This window comes from Electrophorus electricus, chromosome 1 (assembly GCF_041902795.1).
Source record: "Electrophorus electricus isolate QZ-2024a chromosome 1, ASM4190279v1, whole genome shotgun sequence".
NCBI classification, from domain to species: Eukaryota; Metazoa; Chordata; class Actinopteri; order Gymnotiformes; family Gymnotidae; genus Electrophorus; species Electrophorus electricus.
Window position 1 is genome coordinate 5,618,771 of NC_137497.1, and position 16,073 is coordinate 5,634,843.

The following is a 16,073-nucleotide window of genomic DNA, read 5'->3' on the forward strand; positions in this document are numbered from 1 at the left end:
GGGTGGCCTGTCCCCACAGAGGTGTGCGCCCACATGATCAGGGCTCGCCGGCGAAAGAGTGGTACAAAGAGATGGTTAGGTCGGCAGTGCTGGTGTGGATTCGCTGCCTCGATTTCCCAGAGTAGGTCCCATCTCAGTGTGGCCAGGAAACAGGTGGGTGGATTGGGCTTCTGCATGATGTTAGGAGAGTGTGTCAACCCTCATGTTTTTCTCAACTGGTATTTAAATCTCGAGGGAGGGAGTAACATGAGGGAGAGGGAGTAACATGAGTTATGAAACCCGACCCCACGGGTCCTCCGTCGAGCGCCCACACACTTAACGGAATGGGGAGGGAGATGGCTCTTAACCTCCTTAACCTCCTTGTGAAGCGCCAGTCCATTATGTTGCCCACTGCCCCTGAAACAACTAGTGCTGATACAGAGAGCCAGTGATCCTCATGTATGACCCTAACTGGCATTTTACACATAGAAAGAGTCAGGGGAGGATTCACCGAATTATAGCTTCTCCTTTGGTTCTTTGGCTTGCCTTGCATCCCTGACACACCTAGCTGCATCTCCTCTGGGTCTCTTCTGTACATCTCAGGGGTAGCAATGAGGCATTTCATCCCTTCCGGAACAGTTGAGGTAGCGGGAAGGGTGGCTCGTTGTTCCGGTCTCATGGCCAGGCGATTAACATGCTGGCCGAGGTTCAGAACCAGCGAAGGTATTTCCCCAATCTCCTGCTGCTGCTGTTGCTGCTGCTGCTGCTCCATAGCCACCATCTGGACAGAAAACAGGTGAGTCCAATCAGGGCTACTCGCCATGCTTCCCAGTGGCTGCACATTCTGTGACGTCGGCGGTTCGGTGGAAGTGAGAGGCATGGTTGTGAGAAAGTGCTCTTTATTTTCCATTGGGTTCTCAATGATGGAAGCACTTAACAAAATACAGAAGTTATAGTCTTCTCAAAGTAACGCAGTCACTTGCCTTGACATGTCAATGGACCACTGATGTACAGCCCCATCTCCTGGGATCTGTGGGTTTAAATATGGCAGAAAATAAGTAAGGAACACGTGAAGGTAATCAGTAATCAGGACACTGTGAACGGGGCAGGTAAGAGGTGTGATCCTTAGCAGGAGTGGACGTGTCTTTCCTGCTATCCGGCTGACCAAGCGTGACAGTCTAGGTTATATGCATTTAGGTTTATGTGCATTTAGGTTTAAATGTATGTATTATTATTACCTTATTTTCTGCTTGGCTAACTTCAGTGAATTATAGTGCTAAGTTCGTTAATTGAAATAAACTGACAGTATTAACCACTGAAGTCTTTGGAAAGATGCTGAATCATTATGGGAAATATAGCTAGTTAGCTAAATAATGAACATTAGAAACTTTACACTGAGCTGTTAATGACCTAGGTAAACACAAATGTTCAGTTATCATTATTGTTGTACAAGAAATCTACGTCGAATTCACATTTATAAGATTTTTTTTTCTGTTTATTCACAATCAACATTTACAATAAAACACCATCAATGAATAAACACATCATACCATACAATCTAAAACCGTTAAAATAGCAAATCATCATCATCAATCAAGAAAATAAAAATCACTTCTCGGCCTTTCCTGCTTCACGGGTTTAAAACGTTTATTTAAAAAACATTAAACTAAAAACCACTAAAATTCTAAGATAATAGCCCCCCAGCCAATTCATCCCCCAGGTTTACAAGACCCCGTAGTCCAATGTTCACTTCGTCCTCTGTGTCGTCCTCTTCCTCCTCAGTGGACCTCTCAATTTCGGACTCAGTAGTCTCGCTTATCGTGCCCATGCACAAAATGCTGGGCGTAACCTCCTTCCTGGGGGTACTCGAGGCCAGGGGGGCACTGGGTTCCGCCTCCTTGGTTGGACTGGCCCTCCTCTCCTTGGCCGCTGGTCCAACACTTCCAGGGGTACTTAAGCCGGCCCTCGCCCGCTTCCTAAAGTTCGTGGATGCTCCAGCCGGGGCCACCTCTACATGCTGGGACTGCCCGGAACTAGGAGCTTCACTTCTCTGGGGGGGAGGCGTATGGTGCACGGAGGCCGTCGCCCCTACAAGCCCCGCACCTTGGCCCTCTTTCACCGTGACCCCTCGCAACTCTCCCCCTTTCTCCAGCGCCCTTGGGACAGGCCACAAGCTCGCCCCTCCTGCTCCCCACCACAGCCGCAGCATAAGTCCTGAACTTGTTGGGGCAGGAACGGACCAGATGCCCTTCTCCCCTGCAGGCCCTACATCGCCGGGGGCCCCTGCAGTCTCGGGCCATATGCCCAGGGTCCAAACAGTTCAAACACTGCGGCTCCGGGCAGTCCTCCATCCTATGGCCGTGGCCCCGGCAGCTCCGGCAGAAGGTCGGCTGGTCTCTGTAAAATAAGTACCCCCGGTTATTGGCAAGGACGAATAGGGCCGGGGGGTACACCGTCCCCCCCTCACCGTCCTCTTTCAAAGTCACCATAAACTGGCGGCGCCCATTCTATACTCCCAGCTCATCCCGGACAAAACGCTCCCCCGGATGCACCTCGCCGTACTGCAGGAGGAACCTGCGGATCTGATCTGTGGGCACATGCGGGTTGAACATGTGGGTGGTGATCAGTCTCCTGTCACCATCCCACAGAGGTTCAACCGCAAAATGTTGGCCCACAGGGTGGCGCTGTAATTCCACCCTCCGCTCCAGCACTTGCCGATACACTCCTGTAGAGGAGAGCGTGACGTCAAAAAACCTCAAGGGCCCGTTGCGCTGGGCACAGATGAGACATGGATATTTTTATATGAAAAAACTTTAACCTTCTAAAAGCTTTTAAAAATAAAGGTACAGTTGGTGAAAATGATCTTTTGCTATCCTCTCATTGTAATGCGGGGTGGACCGAGTGCCGCAGGGCGAGGGGCAGGACACACAAACTCCAACTTCTGGGACGTACATTTATTAACATTTAACATAGAACACGAATGGCACCCACAAGAATCACACAAAATTAATACAAAAAAGAAATGGGAAACGGTTAACGCTAAGTACAAAAGATAAACACGTACATATCGATAAACACGTATATACACGTATATATATATAACAATAACAAATATAATGTTTAACATCACCATTGACAATAACACCACATTAACACGTTACGTCAACAATGAGCAACGACGCTGCACACCCTGACATGCGTTTAAATACACATAGACATAACAAGGTGCAGGTGTCTCCAGGCGTGGCCACAAACGAAGGTCCTTACCACTGCACGTAGCTAACCAAACCACGTGCCTCGTGGGAGGCGAGCGTTCTGTGACACTCATCAAGGCTACATGCTTTGTTCTGAGTGCAGCACCAGGAACAAGTGAGAAAACATGTAAAGCTGACTCAATACCTGCCTGAACTTATATCCTGTTCTGAACTTTCATACCCACGTAGATCACATGGTGTTGGTTATTGGTTAGTACCTTGAATGCTGAAAGTTAAAGCAGGGGAAGAACATTGTCAGACAAATATTTTTCAAAATTTTTTTTACATATTTTAACATTAATTGAATTCATTTCCATGTCAGAGATGTTCACTGCATAATATTTTATGTTTGAAGTTTTTATTTATGTTCATGTTACAAACACACTGCTCCCTCTACCCACTGCTGGCACTGTTCTCCCACCTGTTCTTCTTTATAGGGCTCATGGTTACATGTCGGCTTGTCTTGTTTTGTCTTGGCTTTGTGAGCACTCTCACTGGTTATACTTTCTACCTTTTTATATACAGTCAGACTTTTTGACCTTTGCATTCTTTGAAGCTGCATTACATTTTTTGTTTCTTTCTGTTTGCTGATAGCTACCACCCTGGAGTGTAAATTAGCTCACGCAGTCGGCCACAGCACTGACCTGCCTCATGCAGGATGTTGTAGGACAACTGAGTAAATGTGTCAAATGTGGCCTAACAGACACTCTCACTTGGCTAGCTTCACCCTTCACCTTCAAGGCAAAGAGAGCACAGCCAGCTACAACGTCAGAGACCCCTGAACACATACAGATGTGACATTGAAATTCAAATTCATATTCTACTAACATAACCCAGTTCTCCACTTGTTCAAATATATGCTTGAAGATTTGTGTGTGTTCTATTTTTGTAAAGGCTGTAAATTTTCTGTGTTATGTTTAATTATAGTTCTCTGGTTTAATTTTTAGAGGGTGTAGTGGTGTAGTGCTTTAATGTGGTAGCCGAATTCTCAACACAATAAGAGACTTTAGGAATGGCAATTTATAGACTGCAGCAACGGTATGGGTTCACTTGTAGTGGATCATAAACCCAAATATTACATTAATTTCCAATTTTTTAAATGTCTGTTTAACATCGCTTACTTTAGCTTAATTTAGCTCAATTTAGCTCATCTTTTGTGTATCTTATGTCTAGAGCACTGTGTGATGGAAACAGTTCTGTGTGCATGTGTGTGCACATTTGTGCACTGACAGTTTGCTTTTGCATGAACACAAAGCCCTTTAACCACATCAAAGGTTTTGGACTGCTCACTTAAGAGCTATTTTTTTCTATTCATACTGCACACCAAGGTCTGGGTGCTTTCCATCCTCAATGTGGACCCTGTCTTTGCACTTTGCATTAGAACCTTGAGCACTGTTCTCAGTAGATACCCTTGTCACTGGTTTATTGTTGACTGATTACAGAAGTTCACCTGAAGAACCAGAGAGAAGGTGGAGGGTTAATGTTGTTCCAGTGGTGATTGGACTACTTGGGGCGGTGACCCTTAAGCTGGAGAAGTGGCTCTAACAAACCCTAGGAATTACAAAACTGATCTCAGTCCAAAGAGAGCACTCCTAGGAACATCTAAGGCTCCCAAAATTAGTGTCAGGGTGGGGACATGACACATGCAAATCTAAGAATACATGCAAGCCATTTACCCCAAGGATGAATAATTGTTTTAGACAGATGGAGGACACGGTCACCATAGAAGCAGAGAAGGTGTCATGACAGGATAAATTCCTCCATAGAATGTATCAGTGATAGAAGGTTGAGATGGCTGACATAAGATAATCCTACCAATGGCTGGAGAAGGCAGGACTGAACACAGAGACACAACCAAGCAGCGGGGATAATACAGGAGAACATCTTACAAGGAGCCACAGAGAATTGTGAAAAAAACTAAACCAATCTTTTGTGAGACCTACAGAGTCAGACAAATTGTAGTGAACTAAGCAGATATTGTGCCAAAAGATGAATACTAAAATGTTTATTTATTTATATATATATTGAGGTCAGCACTCTGTGCAGGCCCATCAAGTTCTTCCACACCAATTTTGCTCATCCATGTCTTTGTAGACCTTGCTTTGGGCACTGGTACGCAGTCATGTTGGAACAGGAAGAGGCCATCCCCAAACTGTTCCCACAAAGTTGGAAGCATAAAATTGTCCAAAATCTCTTGGTATGCTGAACCATTAGCAGTTCCTTTCACTGGAACTAAGGGGCTGAGCCCAACTCCTGAAAAACAACCCCACACCATAATCCCCCCTCCACCAAACCTTCCACTTGGCACAGTACAGTCAGACAAGTACCATTCTCCTGGCAACCGTCAAACCCAGATTCATCCATGAGAATGGCAGACAGAGATTGGCAGGAGATTGTCACTCCAGAGAACACGTCTTCACTGCTCTAGAATCCAGTGGCGGCGTGCTCTACACCACCGCATCCGATGCTTTGCATTGCGTTTGGTGATGTGATAGACCCTGCTGTCCTTTTTCGTGGCCTACTACTTCATGGCTGAGTTGCTGTCACTTCCAATCACTTCCACTTTGTTATAATACCACTGACAGTTGACTGTGAAATATTTAGTAGAGAGGAAATATCACGACTGGACTTATTGCAGAGCTGGCATTCTATCACGGTACCACACTGAAATTCACTGAGTTCCTGAGAGTCACCCGTTCCTTCACAAATGTTTGTAGAAGCAATAATTCCAAAACTAAGCTTTGGTGAGACTTAAGAGACAGACTTAAGACAAAGTCATAGTGAATTAAACACATAAACAATAGATAACTACCAGAAAAACAGCAGTGGTGGTAAGTATGACAGTCCAAAATGGTAGTAATATTATAAATGAAGGAAGATGATACATTGGAGAAATACTAGAGTCAGAAAGAAAAAAAATATATAGAATGTGGAAAGTTAAAACCAAGGTTGTCCAAGTCTTGACAGGAGCACTTGGGGACATTAATTAATGATGAAATGTATTTATTTTCGTCTTTATTATCTATTGTCAATGTCTATTATGATCTGTTTATTTATTTGTTATTAATTACATATTTTATATTTACACAAAAATGATGATTCATTTTCATGTATTGTATAAGCCACACCTCCTACAATATAAAGCACAAGTTTTATTATAATATAAATAAAACTATAAAAGCATAAAGTTTTATTCACGTCACATTTCCTCTTCGTGTCTACTCTGATAACAGTGATGGCTTGTATTTCAGTTCTGATTCTCTTTTTTCATGGCACAGGTAAGTAATATTAATTTCATTTACATTAAATAGAGAGAACCAACTTTATTGTTTTGAAGAAGTCATAAAGATTATACTTATTCAGATGAATGTTTTTATACTGCCCCCCTCATACAGTTCATGTTTTTTTTCTATTTTTGTTGATTTATGTGTTACAGATTTGATTGCATTGACTCTGGACTCTCCAGACACTTTAATATTGGTGGCAGAACCTGGTGATGATGTCACCATTTGGTACCAGCATAACCTGATGGAAGCAGCTTTCATATACTGGTTTAAGCAAACAAATCATTCTGTTCCACATCATGTTGCGTGCCAGTTGTATTTACAATATTCTTCATCTCGCCCCTGTTCTCTTGTTAATCAAAGTAAACATATTGTGATGACTGTAAACTCCCAGAACACCTCTCTGACAATAACTGGAGTGAATTACACTGATTCAGGACTGTATTACTGTGGCATTCCGCGAAGCACTCACATTTCCTTCAGCAATGCTACATATTTACAAGTGATAGGTAACATTTTGTGATGACTCTCATTACATTACTCATTAACAAATATTTATGTTGTTTTAAAGATGTTTCTGTATTATGATGTCCTTTATTGAATCATGTGACTGTCTTAGTCAATAAAACAATTTTGTTTCAGAGCAAAATGAAACACATTTCAAAAGAAAATTTAAAGAAGGTTTGTTATATCTTGTTATATTCTTTAGCTGATCAGGTAACTTTCTGTGCAAAAGAATCATATTACATTACAATATTTATATGACATATTTGATAATCAATAGTTATGCACTATAGAGAAGTAAAATTATGGTTAATATTAAATTCATGAAATTTAATAAATCATTAAACTGTTTTTTGTTGTTGTTGCTTTCTAGAGAAAAGTGAAACACCATCCAAGGCCAGTTCTGTAGGTTTGTGATCTCATATACATTCATAATCATATATTGAATGATCCTCTCTTAATTTCAGTGTTTATATTCTGCTGTTTAAAATTTGATTGTAAATAATTAACTGAAAGACGTAGATGAAATTCAGTGCAAAGTCACATGTACAGATTTAAAAATAACTCCTTTCTTTACATCTCTTCTCCAGCTCACTGCTTTTTTGAAGTCTACTTCATGCTGAGAGTGGTGTTCGGTGGTGTGATTGTGATTCTCATCAGTGTTCTTCTAGTCATGTTGAAGAGGAGAAAACAACACCAAAACGGTATTGCTGATACTGTTTAAAACTGAACCATTAAGATTTTAGGCATGTTCAAAAATACAAATCAGAACAAAAACTAAAAAACTATGTTATATTGTTAATGTTATATTAATAATAGAGATAATTTATTTTGACTGATTCTTACAGAAACTGACTTTAAAGTACAACAAGAGAAAGAGGTAATTATGAAAATACATGATGTTTGAAACCCACATATATCTGGAAAGAAAGAACACCTTTATTTAGGAGAAGATTTATTTAATATGTTCATAAATTTCTCCAAAAGCAGTCTAACTAATTGTAATCAAATTAGAAAGGTTTTGGAACAGTAGCTCTTTTACAAATAAGGAATCATAAAATATATAAAGAATCAGATCTTAAAATAAATTTCATGACTATAATAATACAGTGAATTTGGATATTAGTATTGATTAAAGGAATACACCATTGATAAAAGAATTTATCATCTAGTTGTAGTTTTTTGTACTATTGCAGGAGCAAGATTTCAAATATGCTGCTCTACAGTTTTCTGATAAGAAAATCAAGAAATTAGGGAGACACACTGAAGTGGTGGACACTAAGGTTGTGTATTCTTCAGTAAGACACTAGCAGTGCACTGTGATAGAACAAAGTTATACATCATTCCTTCACTGTTTTGAACAGCTTTACATAGTTAATTATTTAAACCAACAACAGCCATAAGAGGCTGTGATCCCTGCCATATTTTTCATATCTGTACTCTCTAGTTTTGACAAACACAAGTGTCTGTGTCATCGAACAGAAAAGCATCAGAGACTATTTGAAGATCTGTAATTGCATTTGAGCAGTTAATGTGATGTATCACAAACTGGATTAATTTGGAAGGTTGATGTGACCAGTGCAAGAATGGAGTTTGTTACTTATATTCATGGTAAAATAATAGTGTGTGTATATATATATATATATATATATATATATATATATATATATATATATATATATATATATATATATATATTTATTTATTTATTTTTTTATTTATTTTTTATTTTTTATTTTTTGCATGTACAGCATGTTTTCACTCTATAACTAAATAAAACCATTTTTTTTAGCCGGGTTAATGATACATACTAAAAATGTGTGTGTGTGTGTGTGTGTGTGTGTGTGTGTGTGTGTGTGTGTGTGTGTGTGTGTGTGTGTGTGTGTGTGTGTGTCTACACGTATGTTTTTACGTGAGCTAAATTACTAACATATGATGTTGTGATGGTGACTGATACGCATATAAATGTGTTCCAAACAGAAAAGGCCCAGTTTGATTTGTTGTGATGTAAATTTAATGAAATCAGCATTTGGAATCATCAATTGTTTTAATTAAAGTGTATTCTTCAGACTGGTCTTTTGGGTCAATCGTTTTAAGTAAATCATATGAAAAGGGTTTATATTATGTGAAAACACCATGAGTTACATCATATCTACTGACTCATCACACTTGCTGAAGTGTTAAGAGGTTAGATCTGATTTCTGTGTTCACATTTACAGAAAATTTTGAAAGCAAGCTACCGTAGGTTAATTTCATAATGTAAATAATCTGGGGAAAAAAAATTATTCATCTTTGTAAAAAAAAAAAAAATTCAAAATTGAATGCTACTTGAAACATGTAGTGACTTAACCTCTAAACATGTCCTTACATTAATAAAATTAACTGTTTAAAAACTTGCATTGCTCAGTATATCTGATGGAGGAGACAGTAGTGATTGTTCTAAAAGTGATTGCTCTAAAGCCCTTTTGTTGCTGTTTGAGGCAGAATAAATACAGACGTAATCATCAGACAAATGGAAGGCTTGGTCTTCTACAAAAAAGAGGAACAAGAATTATCATATTTGAATATTTGAAACAAAGAGTGTTGGCAACGTGTGTGGGTGGCTTCAATACGTCATGGTCTTTGTGATCTCCTATGAGACTATGACCTCCAGCCATTTTCACACACTGCTTGCTGCATGACAAACACCCAAACACCAATTTTCCTACTTACACTCTTCACTTCTCTTTCCATAATCACATATGTAAATTTTACAGGTTACTGTTTAATGCAGATTTATTGAGAGAGCCATTTTCTGCAGTTATTTTAATACATTTGTTGTAAATGATATTTACTGATTTCAAGTTCAAGTTCAAGTTCAAGTCTGGTTTATTTGTCACATACATAGTCATACACAATATAACTCGCAGTGAAATGGTTGAGTGCTCTGTCCAAACTGAGGAAAAAGAAAAACAGAGGCGCATAGTGAAATATATATTCTATATATATATACAAAAATATATTAAGTGTATGTACAATATATGTATATTATGTTTATATACACAATGTACAATGTATATATTGATATTTATATATGTACACAATGTACAGAATGTACAGTCCCATCTTGCAATTGACATATTTACAGTTATATGTTACATGCTGGTAATTGAACATATTACAGTTATGTTACATGGTGGTGGTGGTCCCCACAGTTTATCAGTTTCCCTGATTCAGGGCCCGAATGGCCTGTGGGAAGAAGCTCCTCTTCAGTCTCTCTGTCTTGGTCTTCAGGGAGCGAAAGTGCTTCCCTGACCTCAACAGAGAGAAGAGTCTATTGTTGGGAAGGGTGGGGTCCTTCACAATTCTCCTGGCCTTGGTCTGGCACCGCTTGTAGTAGATGGTCTGCAGGTCAGGAAGTTCCGTGTGAGTGATGTGCTCAGCTGAACGCACTACCCTTTGGAGTGCTTGTCTGTCCTGCTTGGAGCTATTCCTAAACCAGACTGTGATGTTCCCCATGAGGATGCTCTCAATAGTGCAGGTGTAGAAGTTCCGCAGTACCTTGGAGGGCAGTCTGAAGTCCCTTATGCGTCTGAGGTGGTAAAGACACTGACGAGCCTTCTTTGCCAGGGAGTTGGTATGGCGGGACCAGGACAGGCCCTGCGAGATATGAACACCAAGGTACTTGAAACTATCTACTCTCTCCACCGTGGTTCCACTGATCCTCAAAGGTTGGTAGTGCTGCTCCTGCTTCTTGCTGCAATCCACGATCAGCTCCTTTGTCTTACTGACATTTAGGAGGAGATTATTTTCCTGGCACCAGTTTTCCAGGTGTTTAATCTCCTCCAGGTAGGCCCTCTCATCATTGTCCGAGATCAAGCCCATGACGACGGTGTCGTCAGCAAACTTGACAATGATGGTGGAGCTGGAAGTGGCTGTGCAGTTGTAGGTGTACAGTGAGTAGAGCAGGGTGCTTAGGACACAACCCTGAGGAGCTCCAGTGCTGAGGGTGAGGGTGGATGAGGCACAGTTGCCCACCCGTACTGGTTGTGGTAGGTCTGTTAGGAAGTTGGAGATCCAGTCAAACAGGGATGTATGCAGTCCTACATCCTCCAACTTAGTAGTGAGTAGGGAGGGGATGATAGTGTTAAATGCTGAAGTGTAGTCGACAAACAGCATTTTAACATAATTACCCCTCCCTTTGTCCAGGTGGGTCATTGTGGTGTGGAGCAGATGTGTAATTGCATCATCAGTGGAGCGGTTGTGGCGGTATGCAAACTGCAGTGGATCCATGGAGGCTGGCAGTGAAGATGTGATGAAGTCTCTGACTAGCTTTTCAAAGCACTTCATCATGACTGATGTGAGGGCAACAGGGCGGTAGTCATTGAGGCCAGAGGGTCGAGGTTTCTTCGACGGGGACGATGGTGGATCGCTTGAAGCTGGACGGGACGATACCAAGCGTCAGGGAGAGATTGAAGATGTCAGTGAATACCGTGGCTAGCTGATCTGCACAGGCTTTGAGGACTCTCCCGCAGATACGGTCTGGTCCCACCGCCTTCCTGGTATTCATCCTTTTAAACACTCTCCTCACGTCACCCTCTGTGATGATGAGAGGGCACTGTTCTATGGTGGGCTCTGCGCATGCACCTTTGGCTGCACTGATAGTACCATTACCATTAGCACTAGCACTGTTAGCATTGGCGCTGCTAGCATTAGCGCTGTTAGCATTAGCGCTGCTAGATGTAGCCTCGAAGCGAGCGAAGAATGTATTCAGCTCGTTTGCCAGAGACTCATCCGCACTCATCAGTCCGGAGGGTGGGCTCCTGTAGTCCGTGATCGTCCGTAGTCCCTGCCACAGGGATCTAGAGTCGCTCTGCTGGAACTGTGTCTCTAGTTTCCTCCCATAGCGCTGCTTTGCCTCCCTCACCACTCTGCGCACTCCGTTTGCTGCAGACTTGTACTCATCCATGTTCCCGCTGATGATCCCCGCGTTGTAGGCAGCAGTGAGAGAGTTCAGAGCCTCGCGGATGGTTTTGTCCACCCAGGGCTTCTGGTTGGGAAACTTCTTGATGGTGGTTCTTGGAATCACTTTAGGGCACTCTCGGCATAGTCCCTTCGCATGTCATTATGTAAGGGCTTGTTCCACTGGGATGGGTCACATTGCATTAATTTAGCATTTTGGGATCCCATTTTATTACTCTCTTAATGCATGCGCTGCTGTAGTCCCGTTAATGTATCTTATGCGCCGTTTGTGCTTGGACTGATTCTCCTCCCAGGGCTGGACCGATTTGGGTACCCTATCTCATGTCTGAGCAATAGGTGCCTCACTGTCAGCAGGCTACTGTTTCACTTTACTTTGCACCGTCGTAACAAATCTATTTCAAGTACTTCTGAAATATTCTTATGCTAGAGGAGAACTCCAAAACAGCCGCACAGAGGGAAATAAATGTCTGTGTACTTACACAATTAGTTGCTCTCTCCCACTCATGGTTCTTTTTAAAGATGAGGCAGGCACCGCAAGATGAGGGAAGATACCTCCACTCTGGCGGTAAATTTCCCCGAATGGGTGTTCCCTCCCAGCTCAGCCTTGCCAAGGAGCGTCCTCAATGATGTGTTGATTTTCCCCCTTCAGCGGTGGAGCTGCTCATCGTGCCAACTACACCAAATTGTGGTGGAAAAATGAGAGCACATCAGACACAGACAGCTTTATGCATTGAGTAGTAAAAAGTAAAAGTTTATTGAGTTCTGTCCCCTGTATAACAGAGTAAGAGAACTGACCTGCAGTACAGTCCCCCTCCCCTTATACACAGAACAGAAGAAAGAGAAAAAAAGAAAAATGACTCCTACAGAGTATCTGCTAATTCATGTTTTGGCTAGCCTGAGCACTGAAGGCTTCTTCTATCTCTATGGTTAGAAAAGTATGTGAGCAGCTGGTGTCTCTGACTCACACGCCTATCTGCAGACTGTTATGCTGTGACTATAGAAACATTATGCAAAGTAAAATAAAGCAAAGTAAATTTCCACAAAATGAAGCAAAGTAAATTTCCACAACACCTACAATAACGGGAAGGTAGATGCCCTGGAGCTGCAGGAAGACTTAGACCCTGACGAGGAACCAGACTTAAACCCTCTTCCCGACTGGATGATGGATCCTGATGTTTAGAAAGGCATTCATGAACTTTATTATGCACATTACCCCTTTGAGGACTAACCTCAAATGAGTTGAATAAGCTTATTTGCGAAATCATGTTAGGTAGTGATAATGTGTGATATTATCAAAGGGGGGAAATGTGAGGGGAAAATGCTTAATGCTTGCTTAAAGGAGGAAGTAAGGAATATGTGACCTTTATGTGACCTTTGCCCTCATCTTGACCAGTCTGCAAGAAAGGCGAATAGAGAAGTGATGGAGTATTACAGTTATCGCTTAACTGTTGCTGGGCAGGGGTGCAGCAGCAGGGAGTAACAACTTGATTTTACCAGGAAAGAATGTTCAAGGACTGTTGAGAGGCCTGGCACCTGGAGTCATGAGATTATGAGCTCATGAGAGAACAACGGGGAATGGTGGGGGTATATGAACTCATGTGAGAGAGAAGTTTGAGGTTTCTCTCCCGCAATGCATAAGGGACAGAACCAATAAAGCTCACTCATCTGCACATCTGGCTCGAGTCCTATTGATTTTTCCTCCACACTCACGCTTTTGGAAATTTGTTTTTAAGGTTGGATTAATGGTGCAGATCTTGGAGTTCATGGGCACAGATGTAAGGTCTGCCAAATGCTAAAAATGTAAAATATAGAAACTGGAGGTTCTGGTTATTGTACTTCACAGTAAGAAATCTGGTCAATTCTGGTCGAGTTTCAAGATGCTATCTCTTTACCACTATGGAGCAGACATGCATCACCTATTAGGAATATGTCTTCATTCTCCAGTGACATCACTGACACATATTTTGTTTTACAGGCAAAACTACAAACACCTGAAACTGCTGTGCATCTTTTTCAGTAGTTACATGTACTTCATTTAGGTTGTGACATTTTTATTTTTAAAATTTAATTAACACTTTTTTAACATAATTTAACATTAGAAACTTAAATGCAGATTAAATATTAAGTGTAAGAAATCTCATGAGTAGGATGTTTAACAATGTACAGAGAAGTGTTAACATTTTTACATAGAAGATACTCCTCCTGCATGTATAAACCTGATAATCAGGCACTGTAGGACTAGTCTAGTCCATTTCTGTTCACTGCCCAGATTTTTTTTCCCCTCTGTATTGTGGACCACAATTTTTGACATTTTATGTTTCTATTTTTCATTTATGTAACTGTCCCAAAGCCACATAATCCCCCCAACTGTTGTTGTTTTGTTTAGATTATTTTCTCACACCTGCTATTGGGCTGATCAGGTGTGTAACATATACATTCGTTTGTCTTGTTTTCTTTCCAGTCTTGCCGGTTATACTGGCTGTACTGTGCATTTTTTGAACCTACGGTCAGGATTTTTGATCCACACATTTTATGAAGATGTTTTACATTTTATTACATTTTTAATTTCTATTGTAAGATGGCTACCAACACAGAGTGTGCACTGTAGCCTGGAGTGTGCACTGTAGCTAACCTGAGCACTACAGGATTAGTTGCATTCATTTCCATGTCAGAGATCTTCACTGTATTTTTTCCCTCTGCATTTTTTACCATAATATTTAATGATGTTTGAAGTTTTTATTTTTTTATTTATGTTAATGTCACAAACTCACACTGCTCCCTCAACCCACAGCTGGCCCTCCTCTTGTTGAAACTATTTTCTCCCAACTGTTATTCATTATAGGGCTCACGGTTACACATCAACTTGTCTTGTTTTGTCTTGTCTTTGTGAGCACTCTCACTGGTTGTACTGTCTACTTTTTTATATACAGTCAGACCTTTTGATGTGTACATTCTTTGAAGCTGCAATACGTTTTTTGTTTCTTTCTGTTTACTGATAGCTACCACCCTGGAGTGTAATCCAGCTCACGCAGTCGCTGGTTAAACAAATCATTGAAAATGTGTGTGTGCTTTTTTTTGTAATGCCTGTAAAATTTGTAAACTGTATTTTGTTATAGTACTCTGGTTTAATTTTTAGAGGGTATAGTGGTGTAGTGCTTTACTGTGGTAGCTGAATTCTCAGCACAATAAAGGACCTGATATGATATGTGATGTTGGGAATGGCAGTTTATAGACTGCAGTGAGAGTATTGGTTCATTTGTTGTGGATCATAATCCCAAATTATGACTTTTTCACAATGCCCTGGAAATTACATTCATTTCTACTTTTTGGAATGGCAGTTTAACATCACTTACAGAACTGTAATTTTAGCTCTTGTCTTTTAAGTATCATTTGTCCAGAGCACAGTGTGATGGAAAAGGTTTTGTAGGCATATGTGTGCATGTGTGTGAATGTGTGTGCAGGTCTGTGCACTGACAGTTTGCTTTTGCATGAATAGCACACAAAGGTCTTTAACCACATCAAAGGTTTTGTACTGCTCACTTATGAGCTATTTTCTCTGCTCATATTGCACAACAGGGTCTAGGTGTTTTCCATCCTCAGTGTGGACCCTTGGTTTTTCTGTCCATGCACTGCATTAAAACCTTGATCACTGTTCTTACTAGATACCCTCGTCAACCCAATGACCTGTTTATTACTGACTGATCACAGAAGTTCAGAGAAAATGTGGACAGTTAAGGAAACAGAAAGAAGGTGGAGGGTTAAGGTTGTCCCAGTGGTGATAGGACTACTTGGAGCTGTGACCCTCAAGATAAAAAATGGCTAAAACCAGGAACTACAGCAATGACCTCAGTCCAAAGAGATCAATCCTAGCAACAGCAAAAACATCACAAACTCCCAACACAATATATAGCAACAATGATACTTAAGTTACTAGGCCCAAGAACTGGTCAGGACTTAGTCCTAACATGATCCATGTCTACTGGCCTCTGACTAAAACATATCCACACAAAAAAAGCTACAGACTCTATGTTTGGCTAACAGAGCATATGACAGTTTTGGACTTGAATGAATGAACCATTCACCAGTCAGT

At 41.0% G+C, this 16,073-nt stretch overlaps 1 protein-coding gene across 1 annotated transcript in view; it reads right to left on the reverse strand.

Moving 5' to 3' along the window:
* The window catches only part of LOC145656918 (uncharacterized), a 234,143-nt gene that overhangs the window by 145,023 nt on the left and 73,047 nt on the right, over positions 1–16,073 (reverse strand). The gene's annotated exons all lie outside the window — the stretch shown is intronic.